At 41.7% G+C, this 21240-nt stretch overlaps 1 long non-coding RNA gene across 1 annotated transcript; it reads right to left on the reverse strand.

Moving 5' to 3' along the window:
* Positions 1-14452: 14452 nt before the first annotated feature.
* On the reverse strand, positions 14453-20545 carry LOC117843862 (uncharacterized). The gene is made up of 4 exons (XR_004637842.2): positions 20321-20545; positions 17489-20213; positions 14941-17383; positions 14453-14836 (listed from the first exon to the last, which is right to left on the reverse strand). It is a non-coding gene; the product is annotated as an uncharacterized lncRNA (long non-coding RNA).
* Between the last annotated feature and the right edge of the window lie 695 nt (positions 20546-21240).

The following is a 21240-nucleotide window of genomic DNA, read 5'->3' on the forward strand; positions in this document are numbered from 1 at the left end:
GTGTACTTATCTTTGTCCAATTGTGATTGATTTTTAATTAGTAATTACTCTATACACTTTTTCATCCACATTTACACTCTTTTCATTTTGTATCGCACCTCCATACATTGTGTTTAGCATAAAATTAATAATTTTTTCATCACTTCCTCACATACATGTATAAATGGTCTACATGGTGACACTCATCATGCGTATCTACATTAACCATGACATAAATATGTAATTTAGAATCATATATTAGTTTACTTTTTGATATTTCTGTATGATGCAATGACGATAATTAGATTAAGATTTATGTGTTTATTTTAGGTTATTTTTAATAACGATGTACATGGGTAGCTTAGATACAAATTTAGAATATCATTTTAAGTTATGCTTTATAATGATATGCATGAGTAAATTGAATGACGATTATGAGGTTATTTTAGATTATTTTTTATATTGGTAAAGCTCGATAACTTTGACATAGGTTTAGCGTTTATTTTAGAATATTTTCATAAAGATAGTGGTAGGTAACCTTTTGGAAATATAAACCAATGGCTATGATTATTAGAGTTTACAAGGTTGATGTTTGATGTTTCTTATTATTGTGAAAATTTCTAGGATTTCTAGTCTCGTGATAACTAATGCAGAGTCTCCAATGGAAAAAAAATGAGGCCGCATTTGCTACAAAACTATTACTACCTCTTATTTGTTAAATATTCGAACACAATACTTATATAGATACATACTTATTATCTTCATCTTATTGTGATAGATTTTAGTTAGTAATTACTCTATAATGTTTTCATCCACATTTGCAATCTTTAATTTTTCACTTTGCATCGCTGGTATGCGCTTGAATTTGTTTAATGGATCATAAGCTTGAGATATAGAATCTATATTCTCAATAGAATACAAATAGTGTATGAAATAGACAATTTAGATCATATATTTGTGTCTATTTTTAATTAAGGTGATTTGGATTCAAATGTAGGGTTACCTCATATTATTTTTTATAATAGCATATGTGGGTAATATATATGCAAATTTAAGGGGCTATTTTAAGTTATTTTGGAGTATTAGTGGTGGGAAATTTAGTTGCAAATTTAGGGGTTATTTTAAATATTTTTTATAACGCCATAAGTGGGTAATTTTGATGAATATTAGGGGTTAATTTAAATTATTTCATATAATGGCAGGAGGGTAATTTAGATATAGATTTAGGGGGTTACTTTAGGCTATTTTCATAATGGCATAGGTGGGTAATTTTTTATGAAACATAATAGATCCAACGGCTATAATGATTTGAGTCTACCGATTGATGGCCAAATGTTTTGCTTTTTTTAAGAATTTCTAGGATTTCTATGTCCACCTAGGATCCTAGGTAGCTTCACCTGAAGGCTTCAAAAGGAGGCTTCAATTAGTAATTGTAAGACAGACACCGGATCTATCATCTATCTTAACTATAAAGGCATCAAGGAAGTTTTTTTGATGGCAAGACTGTTCTGATCTTGGCCATTTAGACCTACTCAAATCGCAAGACTGTAAGAGCCTATTGAATCCATTGGAGGCTCTTACAGATGGAATCGGCTCTGGCTACGGTAATGGCGCCGATGGCCACAAGAGCCGCCAGCCAGAAGAAGAGAAGGGTGAGAAAGTGAGCTGCTCCGGACCTCACGGCCATGGTTTGTGACACGTTTCCCTCTTTGCTCACAAAAAGAGACGTTTGTTCAGAGTTGAATTGGTGCCATTGCTGCTTTAATTTCCTGCTATCTATAGGTTACAGAACGTTTGAAATTTCGAACCACCGAGAGTATTAAACTTGATGGTGATGATCATGCATCGTATTTACTGCTTAGCGCCCAGGGTCAAGCTTTCTCGAGTCAGAGGAAGACTAAGGAAGCTCTTCCACACTGCTGGCGTGAAGCATGAATACCTTTCGATGCCGTGCTGCCGTGGTCGCTGCACAGTGCAACTCTTCAATCTGGGCGGCTCGTTTTCTTGATCGATTAAGACGAAACCTCTTAGGTTCGGCCCTGTTTGACTCTTCAACAAACGTATTTCAACCGTTTGGTCGAATGTTCTTGACCAATACGATTTGTTGAAGATGCAATCTTACCATTACGGACCGAGGATTCATTAAACCTTCCACGTTAATTCTCAAATGATATATTTTATGCAGGCTATCTTTAGGGAGCATACTAGCTGTGATTTTAGTCCTTATTATAGCAAGTAAGGCACTGAAGGTAGTTGCTTCGGATATTTGTCGATAATGGATGGAGAAGTAATGATATATTTTGCTTCTGATTTTAGGTTTTGAGCTGAAAATATCGTAAATCTTGGATGTATGCGGTCACAAATGATCCGCAGTAACCTTTTCCATTTTCAAAAAATTTAAATAATACACTAAAAAGTATCAAAGATTTTTTAAAAAAGAAAGCAACACATCCAACTATAACTTTTGTGCAATTTAATCATTATTCCCTTCGTCCCAAATTGTAGGTCGTTTTAATTTTTCTAGTTTTCCTATGCACCTAAATATTGTGTAGGTCTAGATGCATAATAATATAATATCTATGAACTTAAAAAAGCTAAAACGACCTACAATTTGAAACGGAAGGAGTATAACACAATAGTAGACATTGGATCAATCATCCATATATCTAAACTATATATAAAGGCACCAAGGATGGGTTTTGGGTGGCAAGCATACTCAATTTTGATTGTGGTAATCTAGATCTAATCAAATGGACGATGCTAATAAACCATGCACTATATATTTTGAAGAGTTAAATACATGATTAGTATACATACTCTGTAAGGATACGAGGTAGGCTACACTAGCGCAAATCAAAATTTCTACCGCGTAAAACCAGGAAGAACTGCCGTATAAGGATCACGGGATTACCACTCGACGCACTACTGGTGCGGAAGATGTAGATATGCGTCGATGCAGTGAAGATGATCACGTAGTCGTACGTAGTCGATCAACATAGTCGTACGTAGTCGATCACGTCAATGTCCAGCAACTCGTCCACGTGCAACAAGATCGCCTCCCGTGCCGCGGCTCGTCGGCGGCTCGTCGCGGCTCGTCCAAGTGCTGCAGGCGCAACACCTCCAAGGTATCCACACGTGCAGGGAGGAAGCATCGCAAGCCGGACTGCTAGATCCGCGAGTTGCAACAGGCGAGGGCGTGGGAGGCGCGGCAGGTGTGTTTCGCCAAAAAGGTGTGAACCCTAGGGCGCTCCCACCCCTCTATTTATAGAGGTTCCCAACGGGCCTCTGGGTCCGAGGCCCATTAGTACTTCTAAACCTAATCCAACTCGGATCAGATCCGAATTGGGCTTCCAGCCCCTTAAGTGTGTGACCCTATGGGTTCGGATACGTATAGACATGGCCCGAGTACTCCTACTCGGCCCAATAGTCGGTAGCGGCCTCTAGCAAGACGTGCCAACTCCTATACGCATACGAAGATCATATCAGACGAATCATCACAACATAATATACATGTTATTCCCTTTGCCTCACGATATTTGGTCTAGCTTCAAGCCGACCGCTCTTTCTCGATCCTGTGATTCAGAATCCCTTTGTAGGTTAACTCTTAACCGTACGTAGCATGACCATGCATTTTCGGATCCGATCACTCGAGGGGCCCAGAGATATCACTCTCAATCAGAGAGGGGCAAATCCCATCTTGATTGACCATGTCTCATAGCATGCTTCTTGACAAACCCGAAAGCTACCTTTATAACTACCCTGTTACGGCGTAGCGTTTGATAGCCCCTAAGTAGGTCGATCCACATCTAGAATACATGCGACAATCTCAGGTCTAAGGACAAAGCGTATATGTTGTTTAAAGAGAGAACTACTTCTCGTGTTGGGTCAGTCCTAGCACATGTCTCCACATGTGTCCACATTATTAGTTCAACATCTCCATGTCCATGACTTGTGAAACATAGTCATCAACTAATACATGTGCTAGTCTAATATTCATGTGTGTCCTTACATGAACTCCGACTAGGGACAACTTTAGAATAACCATACAAGTAAAGAGTTTCACATACAATTCACATAATTGCAAATCAATTCAAGTAGCCTTTAATGGATATTCAATGAACACAATATACAAATCATGGATACAAATGGAATATCATCATCTCTATGATTGCCTCTAGGGCATACCTCCAACATAATCAGCGGAAGGGTACACTAAGGACGTGATTGGTTGCCCGCGTCCCACCGTCCGCTGCATGACCCCGAAGCATCCCGTGCACTGTCGCGTGTTCGGTTTGCCTCCCGGAACCGAAACGGCGCATGCCCCCGTTCCTTTCCCTCACTCCATCCCGCATCGCCCCATCCGCCCAGAGGGCACCTTCTCTCGCGAGCCGGGATGGCGCGGTGCTGGCGGGAAGATTTCGGTGGAGGGCGGGAGATGGCGCCGTATCGGGGCTAAAGGCGCGGGAGGTTACGGTGACCTCCCATCCTCGCGCCATTTTCTTCGCTCCCCTCCTCCCCGGTGCGCCTTCTCCTCTTCCTCCTCCTGTTCGCTCTCGGTTCGCCGGTGGCTCGAGGTACTCCGGCGGCGCCCTGTGCCCCCGGCGGTGCTGCGACGGTACATCTCCCCCTCCTCTTTACGCTGCTTGATCCCCTCTCCCCCGCTGATCTGTCGATTCGTATTTTTTTGGTTGGTGTCGATGAACCCTAGGCTATTCTTCTGTCAGATCCGTGCGCTCCTTTTGTGGATTTAAGGTTGTGATGAACCGTAGGTACTTTTTGTGATGCAGATCTATGGTTGTCACATGTGTAGAGGTCGATCTGAATTTTTGTTCGGTTCTTGTGTGGGTCGGGGTCCTCCGGCGGCACCCTGTGCCTCCGCCGGTCCTACGACGGTACATCTTGGTTGGTTTTCATCCACCCTATGTTGTTTGTGCATCTGCATATATGGTTTTGATGAACCCTATGTTCGTTCTTATGCGCATCTAAGGTTGTTGTGTATATTTGTGGATCTGATTTCTTGAATCCTGAAATCATGGCTTACTGCTTTGCAACCAATGAGCCCCTAGTTAGCTGAGCAAAGTGCCTAGGTCGATGATGATTCCTTGCCGCCGAAGGAGCACCTTCGGGTGTGGCAGCCGCGTCTAGGATATAATGTAGTTCAGAATGTTTGCTTGGTTAACAACATGACCCCAAGTTTTTGTATACTGAGCTCTAATGAACACTGCATTGTATTGTTAGATATGGACTTCCAAGGTAGGCGCCGGGCTGCAGCTGCTCTTGTTGCTGCTGTTGCTGCTTGGTTTTTCTTGTGGTTTAGAAGGAGAAGTGAGGATGCTCGATCTATTACCTATGGTCCCATGGCAGAGAGGGATAGAGAGAGGAATAGCAACCTCAGATTCATTTATGAATCTGATGATGTGCATTGTGCCAACCTGCTAAGAATGAGAAGGGCACCTTTTTTCCAACTGTGTGACCTGTTTAGGTCTAGAGAGTTGGTTGTGGATAGCATCCATGCCACTGTTGAAGAACAGGTAGCAATGTTCTTGCATGTAGTTGGACACAACCAAAGGTTCAGGGTCATTAACATGACATTTAGGAGGTCAATTGAAACTATTAGTAGGTTCTTTCATCAAGTCTTGTATGCAGTTGGTGAGTTGAGAAATGAGTTGATTGTTCCACCATCCACTAGTGTCCATCCTAGGATCCTTGGCAGCAGGAGATGGAACCCATATTTCAAGGTTGGTGGCCCTTTCCTAATTGCAACCCAATTGACCTGACCAATATGGTACCAACCTGTTAATATGGCTTTTTATTTTTAGGATTGCATAGGAGCAATTGATGGGACACATGTCTTAGCTAGAGTGCCTTTGAAGATGCAAGCTGCCTTTAGAGGCAGGAAGCACACCATCACTCAGAATGTACTTGCAGCAGTGGACTTTGATCTAAGGTTCACATATGTGCTTGCTGGTTGGGAGGGATCTGCACATGATGCTCTGATTTTATCAGATGCTCTTGAAAGGACAGATGGTCTTACAGTCCCACAAGGTACCATAACTCACATACACACATGGCAACAATACTTGCACACACTAAACTGATAAACCATCTCCATTTGTTACATTGTCTAGGGAAATTCTATCTTGTGGATGCTGGATATGCAGCCAGGCCTGGGTTCCTGCCACCATATCGTGGTACAAGGTACCACCTGAGGGAGTTTGGTTCAAATAGGCCACAAAATCAAAGAGAGTTGTTTAACCTGAGGCATTCTTCCCTTAGGGTGACAGTAGAGAGGGCCTTTGGTGCTTTAAATAATAGGTTCAGAATCCTTGATAACAAGCCTTTCCATCCTTACAAAACCCAAGTTAAGTTGGTTCTTGCCTGTTGTATTCTGCACAATTGGATACTTAGGCATGGAGAAGATGAACATGTTCCCACTGAAGCTGCTTGGACTCCTAACTCAACTGATACCCCCCCTGAGCCAGAACTTAGTGCTGATAATGGAACCTGGGCACAGCAAAGGGATGCATGGGCTGCACAAATGTGGCAGAATAGGGGATCTTCTAGAGTTTAATTGCACTTAAGTATTTGGGGTCATGTACTGTTAACTAGCATTGATGAATTTGTAATATGGTCTGAGACCTTGGTACTTTGCTATGATGTGTAACTGCAATCATGAACAATACAACTTGGTATGATATTTGCATGCAGTACTTACTTTCATGTTTGATTTCTAAGTGCTTTGGTGTTTGTTTTTGTTATGGTATGATGGTTAGGACATGGCTGTGATGGGTGAGGATGTGGTTGGTGTTGTCAATGAGGCAGGGGCCGAGGGTGGGGTGGCTGCTGTGGAGGAAGTGTTCCCAGCAGCCCCTCCACCCAATGGACCCCAGCCTGGGGGGCCAATGCAATGGACCAGTGTTCAGTCAGCCTTCATGCTTAGGAGGTTTCATGATCTGGTTGGGCAAGGGGTCAAAACTGACAAAGGCTTCAAGGAAGTGCATGTTAGGCAAGTTGCTAGGATGGTCTCTGATTTTGCTGAGGTGAATGTTACCACCAACCAAATTTATAACCACCTACGCAAATGGAGACAGAGGTGGGTTAAGATTGCTAGGCTCAAGGACCTCAGTGGTGCTCTCTGGAATGAGGACCATCATATGATAGTCCTTGAGGAGGAGCATCTGATAGGGCACACTAAGGTTAGGCCACAGCTTACATATACCTCACTGTTATGATTAATAGCTACCCTTATCTCTAACTGTTGCACAACCTTTTGCCCAACTAGGATCATCCTGCTGATGCCAAGTTCTTGAACACCCCAATTGAGAACTATGTCCAAATGGAGGCCATTTTTGGGTCTAGTCAGGCTACTGGTAGGTTTGCCATGGGTTCCAATGAACCTTTAGGTGTACCTACTGACCTTGGACACCTTGAGGGGGAGGATCTTGCAACAGAGACAATTAATTTAGATGGGAATGAGGGTGATTCTGGTAAGAAAAATGTAGGCTCCAATGGGCTGGACACCTCTAAGAGTTCTGATAATAAGGAAGGGAGAGGTGGTAAAAGGAGGAAGTTGGGTGAGGAAGAATACCAGCTGATGCATGGTATGACTGTTGCTGTTGCCTCTGTTGCAGAAGCTCTGAAAGCTCCTCAGCACAATGAGGTCCATGCAGATCTCTATGGTTGTGTCATGTCCTGTCCTGGGTACACACAGGAGGCCTTGATGTTTGCACTTGTGTACTTGATCAAGAACAAAGCAGAAGGCCTATGCTTTGTTCAGATGAGTGAAGCCCATAGGATCCTTTGGCTTAGGACCTACCTGAGCCAATCTAACTTCCTCTAGGTGGATGTCGACTGTTATGTGTTATTTTGCTTGCCTATGCTGTAGTCTGACATTTTGGGTGAGCACTAACCACTGATGGTGAGGGTAGGGACACCATTTGGGATATTTCCAATGCTGCAAATATTTTTGTATAGCATAGGCTACATGGTTCCATCTGCTAAAGGTGGTTTGGAGGGATCTGTTGGGTGTGTAAACATGAACACCTACACCTGGTCAATGTGATGGATGCCAATTCTTTCATCTTGGATACATGATCTGAATTCATGGATGCATATGTTGTTCTTGTTCTTCTTCTTAAGAACTGCTACATGGTAAGTCCATCTTATTTTCATCCTTTCCTATATGATGGTTGCTTCCTTCTGCCTTGATGGTTACTTTTGTTATTTAAGGTAAGAAAAAATGCCTATGATGACAAACTTATTTGCCCAATTAGAAGTATATGGGTATCATCAGATGACCTTGAGCTTGTGAGGGACTATGACATTGATCTTGTGATTCTTGTTCCTTATGGTTGTGTTGTTCCTGAGCTGTTGTCCATGTTGTGCTACTGCTATTTTTTGTGTTCACTGTGCTATAGTTCCTGTTGCCATTGTGCTACTGTTTTTGGTCTTATTTTGGTCTTGTGTCACTGATGCTCCAAGCTCAGGGTCAAGGGAAGATGAAAATAACATCTGAGGCCAATTCTTTTGTCACTTAGCATATCAGACTTGCTACTTGTTCTTTTTTTGTAGTTGTGCTGTTCATGATAAATTATTTTCCCCATGGGTACCATCACATGACCTTGAGCTTCTGACTGACTATGCCATTGTTCTTGTTATTAAGACCTGCTACTGCTTCTGGATACCTGGTAAGTCTATCTTTTCAGCATTTCCTATGTGTTGGTTGCTTCCTTCTGCCTTGATGGTTACTTATGTTATTTAAGGTAAGACAAAATGCCTATGATGACACACTTATTTGCCCAATTAAAACTATATGGGTAGCATCAGATGACCTTGAGCTTGTGAGGGACCATGACATTGATCTTGCTGTTGTTGTTGCCAACTAGTTCTGCATGCTCATTACTTACCATTGTGCTGTTGCTAAGTTATTGTCCATGTTCTGGTGGCACTGTTATTTCTGGTGACCTTGCTGCTGTTCCTATTGCCATTCTGGTACTGTTTTTGGTCTTATTTTCATCTTGTGTCACTCCTGCGAGAGTGCACGGGATGCTTCGGGGTCATGCAGCGGACGGTGGGACCTTTGCAACCAATCACGCCCATACATATGCACATTGGATAATATGCATATGGGGTTACCTGTCTTGGTTACCTGACCAATTTGATGTTGTTGCACCTATCCCTTGGTTCTGCTCTTTCTGTTGGCACTCCTGTTGTTTCTGTTGCCAATATGCTACTGTTTCTGGTCTTCTTTTGCCATTGTGCCACTGATGCTCCCCTTTCTAAGGTCAATAGAAGATGGAAATAAAATTGGCTGTTCACCATTTCTGCTTGTGTTGTTGTAGATGTGCTGTTACTGCTCTTTTTGTTGGCAATGTCCTGTTGTTTCCATTGCCATTGTCCTACTGTTTCTGCTCTGCTATTTATCTACTGTCTTGATGGTTACTTATTTTATTTAAGGTAAGGCAAAATGCCTATGATGACAAACTTATTTGCCCAATTAAAACTATATGGGTAGCATCAGATGACCTTGAGCTTGTGAGGGACCATGACATTGATGTTGTTGTTCTTGTTGCCAACTAGTAGTGCATGTTCCTTACTTATGCTTGTGTTGTTGCTTAACTATTGTCCATATTGTGCCTATGCTGTTATTTCTGGTGACATTGCTATTGTTTCTGTTGCCATTGTGCTACTGTTATTGGTCTTATTTTCCTGTTGTGTCACTGATGCTCCAAGCTCAAGATCAAGTGGAGTTGAAAATAACATCTGAGGCTATTTTTTTATAACTTACTATATCAGACTTGCTAGTTTACAGACATATACCTATGCAAATTGGATATTATGCATATGGAGTTACCTATCTTGGTTACCCAAGCAATTTGATGTTGTTGCCACCTATCCCTTGGTACTGCTTCTCCAAACTTCTGTTGTTTCTCAGATGCTGTCCTGGGATGGTTGCTCAAAGGTTGCTATTTCTGTTGGCAGTCCTAGGATGGTTTCTGTTGCCTCTGTTGCAAACTGGGTAACCTGTCATGCTTCTGTCATATTGTTTTTGTTGTCGACCTCTTTGGTACTGCTTGTTCTTGGTTTTTTTTTTGGTTGTGCTGTTGTCATACTTGTCATTCTGTTGCCAATGACCTGCTGTTTCTGTTGCCACTGTCTTACTATTTGTGGTCTGCTATTCATCTAGTGTCACTGATGCTCCAAGCTCAAGGTTAAGAGAAGAAGCAAATAACATCTGAGGCCAATAGTTTAATTTCCACATTTTGTTTTATCATTCATCTGTTGTTGCAATTGAATCAAGTTTCATTTTCTTCCTAAGGCACAATGGCTTGGTACGTTGTGTACCGTGGTAGGAAACCTGGAGTCTATGCAACTTGGGTAACCTGTCATCAGCAGGTCACCGGTTATCCAAACTGTTGCTACAAGAGTTTTAGTTCGAAAGAGGAGGCAATTGCATCTTTTCTAGAGTGCACTGGTGACGGAGATGTCGATATCAAAGAAGCGACTGACGGTTCAAAAAACACGGCAACTGAAGTTAGTTGGGTCCATATCGTAGCCGGGCTACAATTTATAATTATTATTGTACTCCTACTACTAGTCTATTATCTTTGGAAGTAGTCAAGCACGAGATCAGCCTTTGTAATATTAAAACATCTCATGTTCATCATCTTTGTTGGTAACCTCACCAATATGGTGCTAGGGTGCTCCGACCTCATCCTGTTCTATGTACCAAACACAATCTAGTGACTCCTATCGTACACGAGAGCGATACAACCAGAACAACCAAACACAATCTCGCATGATTCAGGCCGACAGCAAAATGCAACCAAACAAACCTCCCTGTATCACTCTATTCCGTCTCCCACGATCCAGAACAACCGGTCCGTTCTGGACGGTCCGGACCGGAGCAACCAATCACACCCTAAGTGCATCATTTTTTTCATTGCTCGTTTGGACGCTAGTACTTCTGATTAGGGCAGCTCCAGTGTCGAGTTTTTAAAGGTGCCAAGAGGAGAGAGGAGGAGATAGCACCATGGCTAAACACTGCAGCAAATTTTGAATGACGTGCTAGCTTGGAACCGGAAGCTAACTTGGTACACGGTGCAAAGAAAAAAGCTGCATGCAATGGCCCATTGAAAGGAAAAAGCTGCATGCAATGGCCCATTGTCAGAGAGGGGAGAAAGAATCAAAGAATAGTACATATCACTGTTTGAGGAGAGAGAAGAGAGAATATTCACATTAACTAATGTGACTGTAGGACCCACTTTAAAGAGAAATATAGTGCTAAACGCTGGAGCAGTTTTTCTAACCTGTCACCCTATGCGTGGGTCCCATCTTATCTTAGCACAGTACAGGGCGCAATACACTAAAGCTGCCCTTACATATTTAGGCCCTGTTCAGTTCCCTCCAAACTCCCAACTTTGACACTATGCAAACAGAAGATTCCCCATCACATCAAACTTACGGTACATGCATGGAGTACTAAATATAGACGAAATCAAAAACTAATTGCACAGTTTTGTTGTACGTTGCGAGACGAATCTTTTAAGCCTAATTAGTCAATATTTGGATAATAATTCACAAATACAAACGAAACGCTACAGTTGCGCATTTATGGCAAAATGCCAATTTTGCCACTCCCAAATTGGGAACTAAACAAGGCCTTAGTTCGTTCGAAGCCATTTTAAGAAAGTCGAGCTGTGCACTTTTATTTTCTTCTTCGAAATGAACGGAAGGCTGTGTGAATTTAGTTTATCACAACAGTCAATCGGCTTGTTCGGTGGTTGTTGCCAATATGCGTTTAAATCTACCAGATATAAATATGAGGTCAATTACGTAACTTATTGTACTGCTACGTAACTAAATTCTAGATTCAAACACAACATCGATGTGGCAGCACAGAACGTAGTCGATTGATTTGAGCGGTCGCGCTGTTCAAAAACTTTATTACCGCCCCTCATGCTGTAATATTCAAAAAAATTATAATATTAATTTGAGTGAAATTTCAAAAAAATTAAACCTTTTTATTTGAATTGTGTGCTTGTTTAAAAAGGAAATTCTCTTCTCAACTAAATCCCTAATACTTAAATCACAAATCTTTTGAAAACTTGAGTGGATTGATTTGGATCTTTTTGGATTTTATTTGAATCTTAAGTTTGTGTGTGTGTTTGAATTTTAAATCTAATTCAAAATTCAAACTAAATATATATCTAAATAAAAACAAAACCTATCTAACCTACTAACCTACCAGGCCGGCCGCAGCCCACCAGCTTGGCCCGCTAACTCCCTCACCTCACCCGCCTTGGCTCCGACCCAGCCAGCCGGCCTGGCCCGCCAACGCGCCCCTCACCGCTCTCAGCCCAGCAGGCCGCGTCGCCGGCCTAGCCAACCCGCCTAACCAATGCCGCACCGCGCTGCGCCCCTCACCCCCATTTCTCTTGCTGACGCGCCGGGCCCGCCCGTCAGCTGTCCCTATTCTTCTTCTACCTCCGGTTGCACACACGTGCGCCGGCCGTGCGCGCCGGATGGGACGGCCACACCTCGCCGTCCGCGATATCACCCACTCCCGTGCCCGCACGCGCGCCCATGACCTCGCCCGCGCCTTTAGCTTTTGCGCTAGCGGCTTTGGACTCATGCCACGCCGCCGCCGCTGCATCTTGGCCGTGCGTCGCCGGCGCCGCGCCCCCTTGAACCCTAACCCTAGCCGCTCCTCGCCGCTATAAATAGGACCTCCTCTAGTAATTGCGCGTTGCGTGCTCAAGTATTTGGTGAAATTTTGCATCAACATCTGGCTTTCTTGGGTGACGTTTAATTAGATTTTCCCCAAAAGAAACGATTCCATTGATATACTCGGGACTCACTCTAGGCATATTGTACATCGGTCCATCCTCGCTCCATCTGCAATTCAAAAAAATAAAAACCAAGCAACCACCTTTTGGAGCTAAATAAAGAAATTTAGTTACATTATTTTAGCCCTGATTTTGGGTCGATCTAGGGACTTTAGGGAGGAAGAAGAAAGACCACAAGGCACCAAATTCATCTTGGGCCTGGTGGGAGAGAGACGACGGCCCCGCTCCAGAACATTATACGTTCGATGTGGCACAACGCTGCGTACTCGCGGTGTCGTTGCAAATTGCAATACATTGTACATTCGTTCCAAATTTGCATTCGTTACGTAGCATTGGTCTCCACTCTCCAGTCTCTATATGACATTTGTACCAGACACCCTCGTACATGTGCACACATTGACACATATCACACACGTACCGGGAAAGATCAGAGAGAAGATAATCCAAACGGGCTTTATCTGTCACGGCGTCACACCACAATCTTCTCCCCCTGGCGGTTTGCTCCGATCCGTATGTTCGGTGACTCGCAAACTGCCGCAGTAGCAAATGAATTCATCAGTCAAAAAACGAAAGAGATAATATAAATTCCTGTTACGAATTCGAAAGAAAACCATCAGAATGCAAGGGGCTCGTACGTACAGGCGCCAAGGCCATCGCGGGCAGCGGCGAGAGAGCCGTTGCCACTCAGAATCGCCATCCAGAAGCAGATGAGTGCGAGAATTCGGATAGCTCCCGACCTCAGGCTCATGGCAGCTGACTCTGCAATTCTCTCAGCTCCACGGTGGACCTCACACACACACACAAATATTCCAGCTCCATGCTAGCCACACCAGCAAGTTCCGCAATACACACACACACACACACACACACACACAAATGTTCCAGCTCCATGCTAGCCACACCAGCAAGTTCTGCAAAGAAAGCTTTGGTGATGATGGCTTCCAAATTTGTGGAATTGTTTGGATCATAAATTAAGATAGGCACGGCTAGCTGTTCAAGTGTTAGCGAGAAGTGATGAGTAATGTATATATCCATGGAGGTGGATGGCAGGTCTTTTCCTGTCTCCTTTTTGTAAGAATTCCCTGTCTTTTGCCATCTGATCAAAAGGGAGAATAGACCATTTTGTGATTCTTACGACGTCTGCTGTCAACTTTTGCTGAAGTCAATGTTTCAACGTCAAAGTTTGGATTTTTCAAAAATCCACGAAGGCACCTTTCTTTCAAAACTGAAAGCCGACGGAAAACACATTTTATAAAACTGCCTAGATTCCATGTGTTGCGCCTCATGTAGTTCCATCATTATTATAATGTGTTATTGTTCAAAGTTGCGAGGACCATGCTTTGTTTTGATTCATGATTTAATTTCATTTGATGGCTAAGGAAGGATCGTTTGGAGATTTTTTTTTTGCATTTCACAACTATTGTTTCAATTAAATTCATGTCCTCTAGTAATTTTTTGACCATATTTCAGAAATTTTTTTACAACCATCTGCGATGTGTCTCATCGATTTTAATCCATTAATTATGTGGTAGTGGGCAGTGATGTTTGTTGTATAGTCACTTTAAATTCGTTGGTACCTCCCACCTTATCAAGAATTGTAGAAAACTCGTGAAGAAAGATTACAATTTGCAAGAACTAATAAACTGAACTATCTGGTTCTATCAACATTATTGCTATTACACGTCGACATATATATAGTTGACCAAGAGAGAATAAAGTGCTCAACTCTAATACGCACCCATGACCCATGATATATACGGAATCCACTTTGACATTTCACAAGTTTAAATTCCTACTTCTCAAATGCTCCATAAAGAAGAACCATGCATATGGCCTAATGAGTTTGCCGGTTCACCTAGCATCTCAATCTCACAGCCTCACAGGCATCACTCATACACACTCATGTATTGGGGGAGAGAAGATAATCTTCGTGGACCTTATCAATCACGGGGGCGGACCACAACCTCCACCCCCAGGTTGTCTGCTCGGAGGGTTTGGTGTCTCGCAAACTGCAGCAGTAGGGGAAAAAAGAATTCAGTCCAAAGTTTAAATTTGAAAATACACTTTACGAATAAAATAAGATAAAAAGCATTCGAATTTGAGGGGCTCGTACTTCCACCAGAGCCACCACCATGGAAACCGGCAACGGAGCCACCACGGATGGCGGCGACAGAGCTGATGGCCATTAGAACCGCCATCACGAAGAAGACGAGGGCAAGAGATCGTATGGCTCCCAACCTCAGGCTCATGGCTGGAGACAATGCTTCTCTGGGCTCACAAGGCTACCTCAGTGCTGGGCTGGTAAGGAGGAGTGCAGCTGGAATATTTATAAAGATATCTGTAGCTTGTTGACGGCGATATCTGTAGCTTGTTGACGGCTTCAAAGTTCAAACTTGTGGAATTGTTTTGCTCCTCATTAAGGTAGGTCATAGGCGGCTACCTGTTTGCCAATGGGCTCTGATCAGTGACGCAATGATGATTGATGAGTATAATATATAATCCAAGCATGCAGGTGGTCTCGTTCTGATTTTTTCATCTCAGAAGAACGGAGAACCCATTTTGTAATGTTTGACTTCTTCTGTCTCGGCAGCTTGTAACGAGGGCAACGTTTCACCGTCCAAGGTCTGTTCCTTTTCAAGAATCGACTCCGGACCTGTTCTTTTCTTTCCAAATCCAACATGAGAAGGCTGCCGTGAGGATAACACCATTGATCACCAGTACATGACTTCTTCCATGCTGCCTCCTCTTCCATCAATATTCCATTGTGTTATGAAGTGCCATGCTTTGTTGATTTATGATCTGAGAATTTCATTTGATGGCGACGAATGGGTGATTTGCATAAGAATTCCTAATCTGCCTTCTGCATTCGAATGGGTGATTTGCATAAGAATTCATAATCTACCTTCCGCGTTCGACTATAAGTCATTTTTAATTTTACATCCAAGTATACTTCTTATAAGCTACATAGAACAAGTTGCCACTCATTTGAAGTCCTCATTAGTTACACAAGCCCATGGCACTTATTTTAAAACCATAAGGAATTTTCATGCAAAAAAAAAATCCATGTGCCTATGTTTGTTATAATCAGTGATATCAATTATTTTGGTAGCCAGCCAAATAACTGTACCCATGGTAGTGGATAATATTGTTAAATCACGTAATTATATGATTCCAAACCAGTTATATGATTGACAATATCATCGTAGTATACATAACATATAATATGATATTTGAAACTGGACATATTAATAGATACATGATATATGATTGACAAAACATCTTGTCTGTTAATATTCCAGTAGTGTCTCGCTAAAATACTTTAATATGATTGACAATATCATTGTTGTAGTGTAATCCAGCTAGCCCTTCAAATAGTGGATCATATGTTTTCCTTTTCTATTTTAGTGAGACAACGTCAGTGGTTTTTTCCCTCCAAATTTAAGATTCTTATTAAGATCGCTGATGTAACATCTCATTCTCTTGGTTTTTCTAATTTTCCTCTTGCTTTCCCTCTCTATCTTCCTCTGATCTTTGATGCAGCAGCAGGAGGAAGGGCGAGGGGTGGGGGTAAGCCACTGATAGATTAGATGTTTCTCTCCTTTATTTCTTTGAACCATCTCATTTGTCTAAACTTTGATACTATAAAACTTCATGATCTTAACTCAGAATATTACATACATGAGATGTCAAAGGAAATGCCTTCGATGACCTATACGGATTGCCTGTCACCGATCTATATTCGTGCTTTGGGTCCAACAGCCAACTTTTTGCCTAATTAAAATGCACAGCCAACGACTTTTGTAAGATTTTTTTTTGGGTGTTACTACTGAAATTTTCCATATTTTTTAGGATTTATCTATCTAGGTGACTACTGACAATAGAGTCCATATTAAATTATAGCAACTTGAACAAACTATTTCCATGCTCTCTGCTCATTGCTTGCTCGCGAAGTAGTACTGATGCCTGGATTTTACGATTGATACTCATACTAATCCATTAGAGGTTTTATATTTAGGTTATTTTGTTTCTACATTAAGATTCTGCTATCTCACGCCTTCATCTTACACTACTCGATTAAGCTTGTTCATTATAATATGAATAGAATAGCTTAACGGTAGGTCTGTTCCAGATAGTTTTCAGGGATGTTATGCTAACACGAACATGTAAATTTACATATTTTTGCAAGTATATAAATTTGCATTTTATTTCAATACGGATTTAGTTTAAAATTAAGTTTAATTGTGAGTTAAATTACCATACCTCAATAAAGACAGAGATGTGATTAAAACAAGACTAAGGCTTAAAAAGCAGACAGAAGTGGATGGGCCTTGTAAAGCGCGGCCCCTACTGCTCATCTTACATGACTACTGTACTAGCTCATACTAGACATTAAGCATGGTAATTAAACAACCTTATTTAAATCATGAAGGACACTCAAACCATCATCTAATAAGTTTGTCTGAGTTCATCTCCAACACATCCACATAGGCCTTATCCAGCCGCTGGAGTGCAGCTTCCACCTTCATGAGGTCCTGGTGCGTTTGGTGACTCGCAATCTGCACCAATGAGAAAAGGACTTCATCTAAAAAGATAATAACACATATACACATATTTTGTATTAATAACCATATAATAGGGAGCTGAGTCGAGCGGCCTCTCACACGCATCAACGACGATGGAGCCGATGGCCATGAGAACCGCCATGGAGAAGCAGAGGATGGCGAGAAAGTGAACGGCTCCCGAGCTCATGCTCATGGTTAGAAAAGGCGTTTCTGCTTACAAGGAAACCTTTATTCTGTGCTCAACCGGCCAGTCTTGCTTGCCTGTATTTATAGTTGTTTTTTTCTTCTGAGAAACGTTGATGTAGCTGGACTGGTGAACGTACAAAGAACAATTATTAAGGCTGGTGAACTTGATGGTGTACGCTGGTGTTGACTATTTAGTACTCGATTTGGTAGGTGGTCAAGCTTTGCGGCTTCCACATGGTCGCTGCACCGCGCAACCGAGACAGTGTTCGAACAGTGTTCCATCATGAATCAAGATAGAGATCAGGTTTAGAAGATATTGGTGGCTGAGAAGTTATGAATAGTACAAGCTAGCAAGGATGTTTTTTTTTCTGATGAAGGGAAACACTATTGATCTTGCACAGTTACATCGATGGTACTATCATACTAATACCACTTTCGCCTCTGTGCAGTTAGGATGCACAGTCTAGAAATATGTCAAAGAAAGAGAAAAAGAGTACATGACAACAAATATCGTTCCTCATAGTTGCCTTGTGCACAGGAACAAGAATTGTTTCAAGGGGAGAGGGATGTTAGCAGGGAGCTCGTATAATATATGCCTTCTTTTAAAGTCCATATCATTGACATTCATCAACAAATCTGACTTAATTGTTACCAACATCTCTTAACGTTAGCCAGCATTTTTTTAATATGTACCAACATTTTTTTACACTCATTAACATTATTGCTCAACAATTTTTTACACGCACCAACTTTTTTTTGCATCAGCAAACATTTTTTGGCTCAATATTTTTTGACATTCATCAACTTTTTTGGGTAAAACATGCTGAAATAGTTCATATAAAATGTTAAGATAGTTCGTTGGCCGTTGTGGGTTAATTATTGGGCTGTTGTGGGTTAATTATTGGGCTATTGCTGGGTTATAGATGTTTAGTTATCTATCTACGGAAGATAGGAAATCCGTGTTAGCAGCCCATGTAAAGCCCAGCCCAATATTAGTGAAGTTGTGACTGGAGGCCCATGAGCAAGTCCAGGCCCAAACGGTCAGAATCAGCGCGGCAAAGGCCCAGATTATTGTTCTTGATCGTAGTCGTAGAGGATAACTTGTAAGAACCAACAACTCAATTCCTCAATGAAATCCTTCCTCTGTTGTCGATCCCCACAGCACTGCTGCTAACATATAACCTAGCTTTACCAGTGTGCCGGTTTACCGACCATCTTTAACTTCACAAGAATCACTCATGAACACGCGTGTATTGGGGACAGAAGATAATCCATATGTGCCGTTATCTCTCACAGCAGGGGCGGACCACAACCTCCTCCCTCAAGTGGTTTGATCGGAGGATTTGGTGTCTCACAAACTGCAACAGTAGAAAAAACAGTGGCTCTGGCGCAAAATAAATCCTAATTTTTTTTATTTTGTTCTGTAACATTAGGATTTGAGGGGCTCGCAGTTGCGCCAGAGCCACCACGGACAGCAGCAACCGAGCTGATGGCTGTTAGAACCGCCATCCATAAGCATGCGAGGGAAAATCGTCGCTCACCAGGCGACATTTATTAATTAATTCAGGGCTGAGCTTGTAAGAATGATTGCAGCTGGAATATTTGTACAGATGTAGTGTAGCTTGTCAACGGCTTCAAAATTGAAACTTGTGGAATTGTTCCGCCCATTGTTCAGATAGGCAGCTATTCCCTCCGTCCCAAATTGTAAGTTGTTTTAGCTTTTATAGGTTCATAAATGTTTGTATGCACCTAAATATAGTGTATGTCCAGATGCATACAAACATCTATGAACCTAGAAAAGTTAAAATGATCTACAATTTGAAACGGTGGGAGTAGCTGTTAAATTGTCAACGGGCTCTGGCTCTATATATAAATGTGCTACATTCTTATAATACGATTCACAATGTGCTAAATGATCTACCATCTGCCCTCTAATAAGATGCTATGTTTAATTTTGCGCTGGGCTCCGCGGAGTGAGGTGGTTCCCTTTGCATTGGCTTGATGTGAGAAAAGAAAATCATGGCTGCTTGTGTTTAATTGTCGATGGAAGCAATGAGATGGACAGTCAGGTCTCTTTTGTTTTCATTTTTCCCCCGATCGTTTTGATATGTGCTGAGGTCATTTTCTCAGCATTTTCGGTGGGAAAAAGCAGAAAGAAGAAGCAAATAGCAGGGAAATGACCAAAAAGCAATATTACCATTTCTCACGTCACATCTATCAGCACTTAACTATAACAAAATGGCCAAAAATATGACGTCAGGCAAGTCAGTTTATCAAGCATCTTAGCTCATGAAATTAAATCATGCCACTCATCAGGAAACTCTTTTATTTTCCTCTCTCATTACACGTACATACACATCAAATGAAAATTAAAACAAGTGTACAATGAGCTGTACTTTTATTTAATATATATAAAACATAATACGCATCAATATAATATTTAAAAATAAAGGGCTCAAACCGGGTGGTACGTTGGGGGTGTGTGCATCCGATCCACACAGTCCATCAGCCAAGCTTGTCGTCTGTAATTTCATCTCTCACTCGATGTCGATCACACATCAACAGAACTTACATATAGGACCAGGGCGAGGGCAACGACCAAGCCGTCGTGATCGTGGTGGATTCGGTGACTCGCAATCTGCGACAGTGACAAAATAAAGGACTTAGTCAAAAATACAACACGTAGGCACACGTATCATGAATCATAGCCATGCATGGGGAATTGGGATTCGAGCAGCCGCTCACATGCATCAACGGCGACAGAGCCGATGGCCATCAGAACCACCATCAAGAAGCAGAGGACGGCGAGGTAGTGAACGGCTCCGGACCTCATGCTCATGGTTTCAAAGGTGTGTTTCTGCTTACAAGGTCTGCAACCTTTGTTCAGTGCCCATCTGGTGTTGCTTGCCTATACTTATAGATGCCTTTTCTTCTCAGACAAACGTTAGTTGATGTAGGCTGGTGAACGTACAAAGAATCAGCAAGGCTGCTAAACTTGATATATAATGTGCAGTTGGACAGTGTTGACAATGCAATTTAGTGCTCTCTGCAGCTCGATCGGTTAAACGTTAGTTGATGTAGGTTAGTGAACGTACAAAGAATGAACAAGGCTGCTAAGCTTTGTATACAGTACGACCGTGTTGACCACTCGCTAGCCCCATATGTGGTCAAGCTTGGTGTGCTAAACTGTATAACATTATTCTAGTTTTCTCCGATGTCAAATTTCTCAAACTTAGTTTAAGTTTATAGAAAATATGTTAATATTAACTTCTAAAACGTCAGATATAAATGTGTTATCAAGATATAGTTTATGCTATAGCTAGATTTAATTAAATTAATTACATGTCTTCATGTATATATGTTCGTTATCATCTGTGTTACCAATTATTTTAGTGTCTAGCCAAACGACATTTGCTAACAAAAGGTTGTTGAATTATATAATTATATATGATATAAAATGCTATGTGATTCACGATGTCATTTAGTACATGACAGATACAACTTGACATTGGAATGTGCTAACAAAAGGTTGTTGAATTATATAATTGTACCTGTTAATAAGTTCAGTGTCCCACTAAAATCGTTAATATGATTGACAATATCATCATTTTTGTATAATCTAGCTCAAAAACAAGTATATAGACAGGACCGTATGTTTTCCATTT

The sequence above is a fragment of the Setaria viridis genome, chromosome 1 (assembly GCF_005286985.2).
Source record: "Setaria viridis chromosome 1, Setaria_viridis_v4.0, whole genome shotgun sequence".
Taxonomy (NCBI): domain Eukaryota; kingdom Viridiplantae; phylum Streptophyta; class Magnoliopsida; order Poales; family Poaceae; genus Setaria; species Setaria viridis.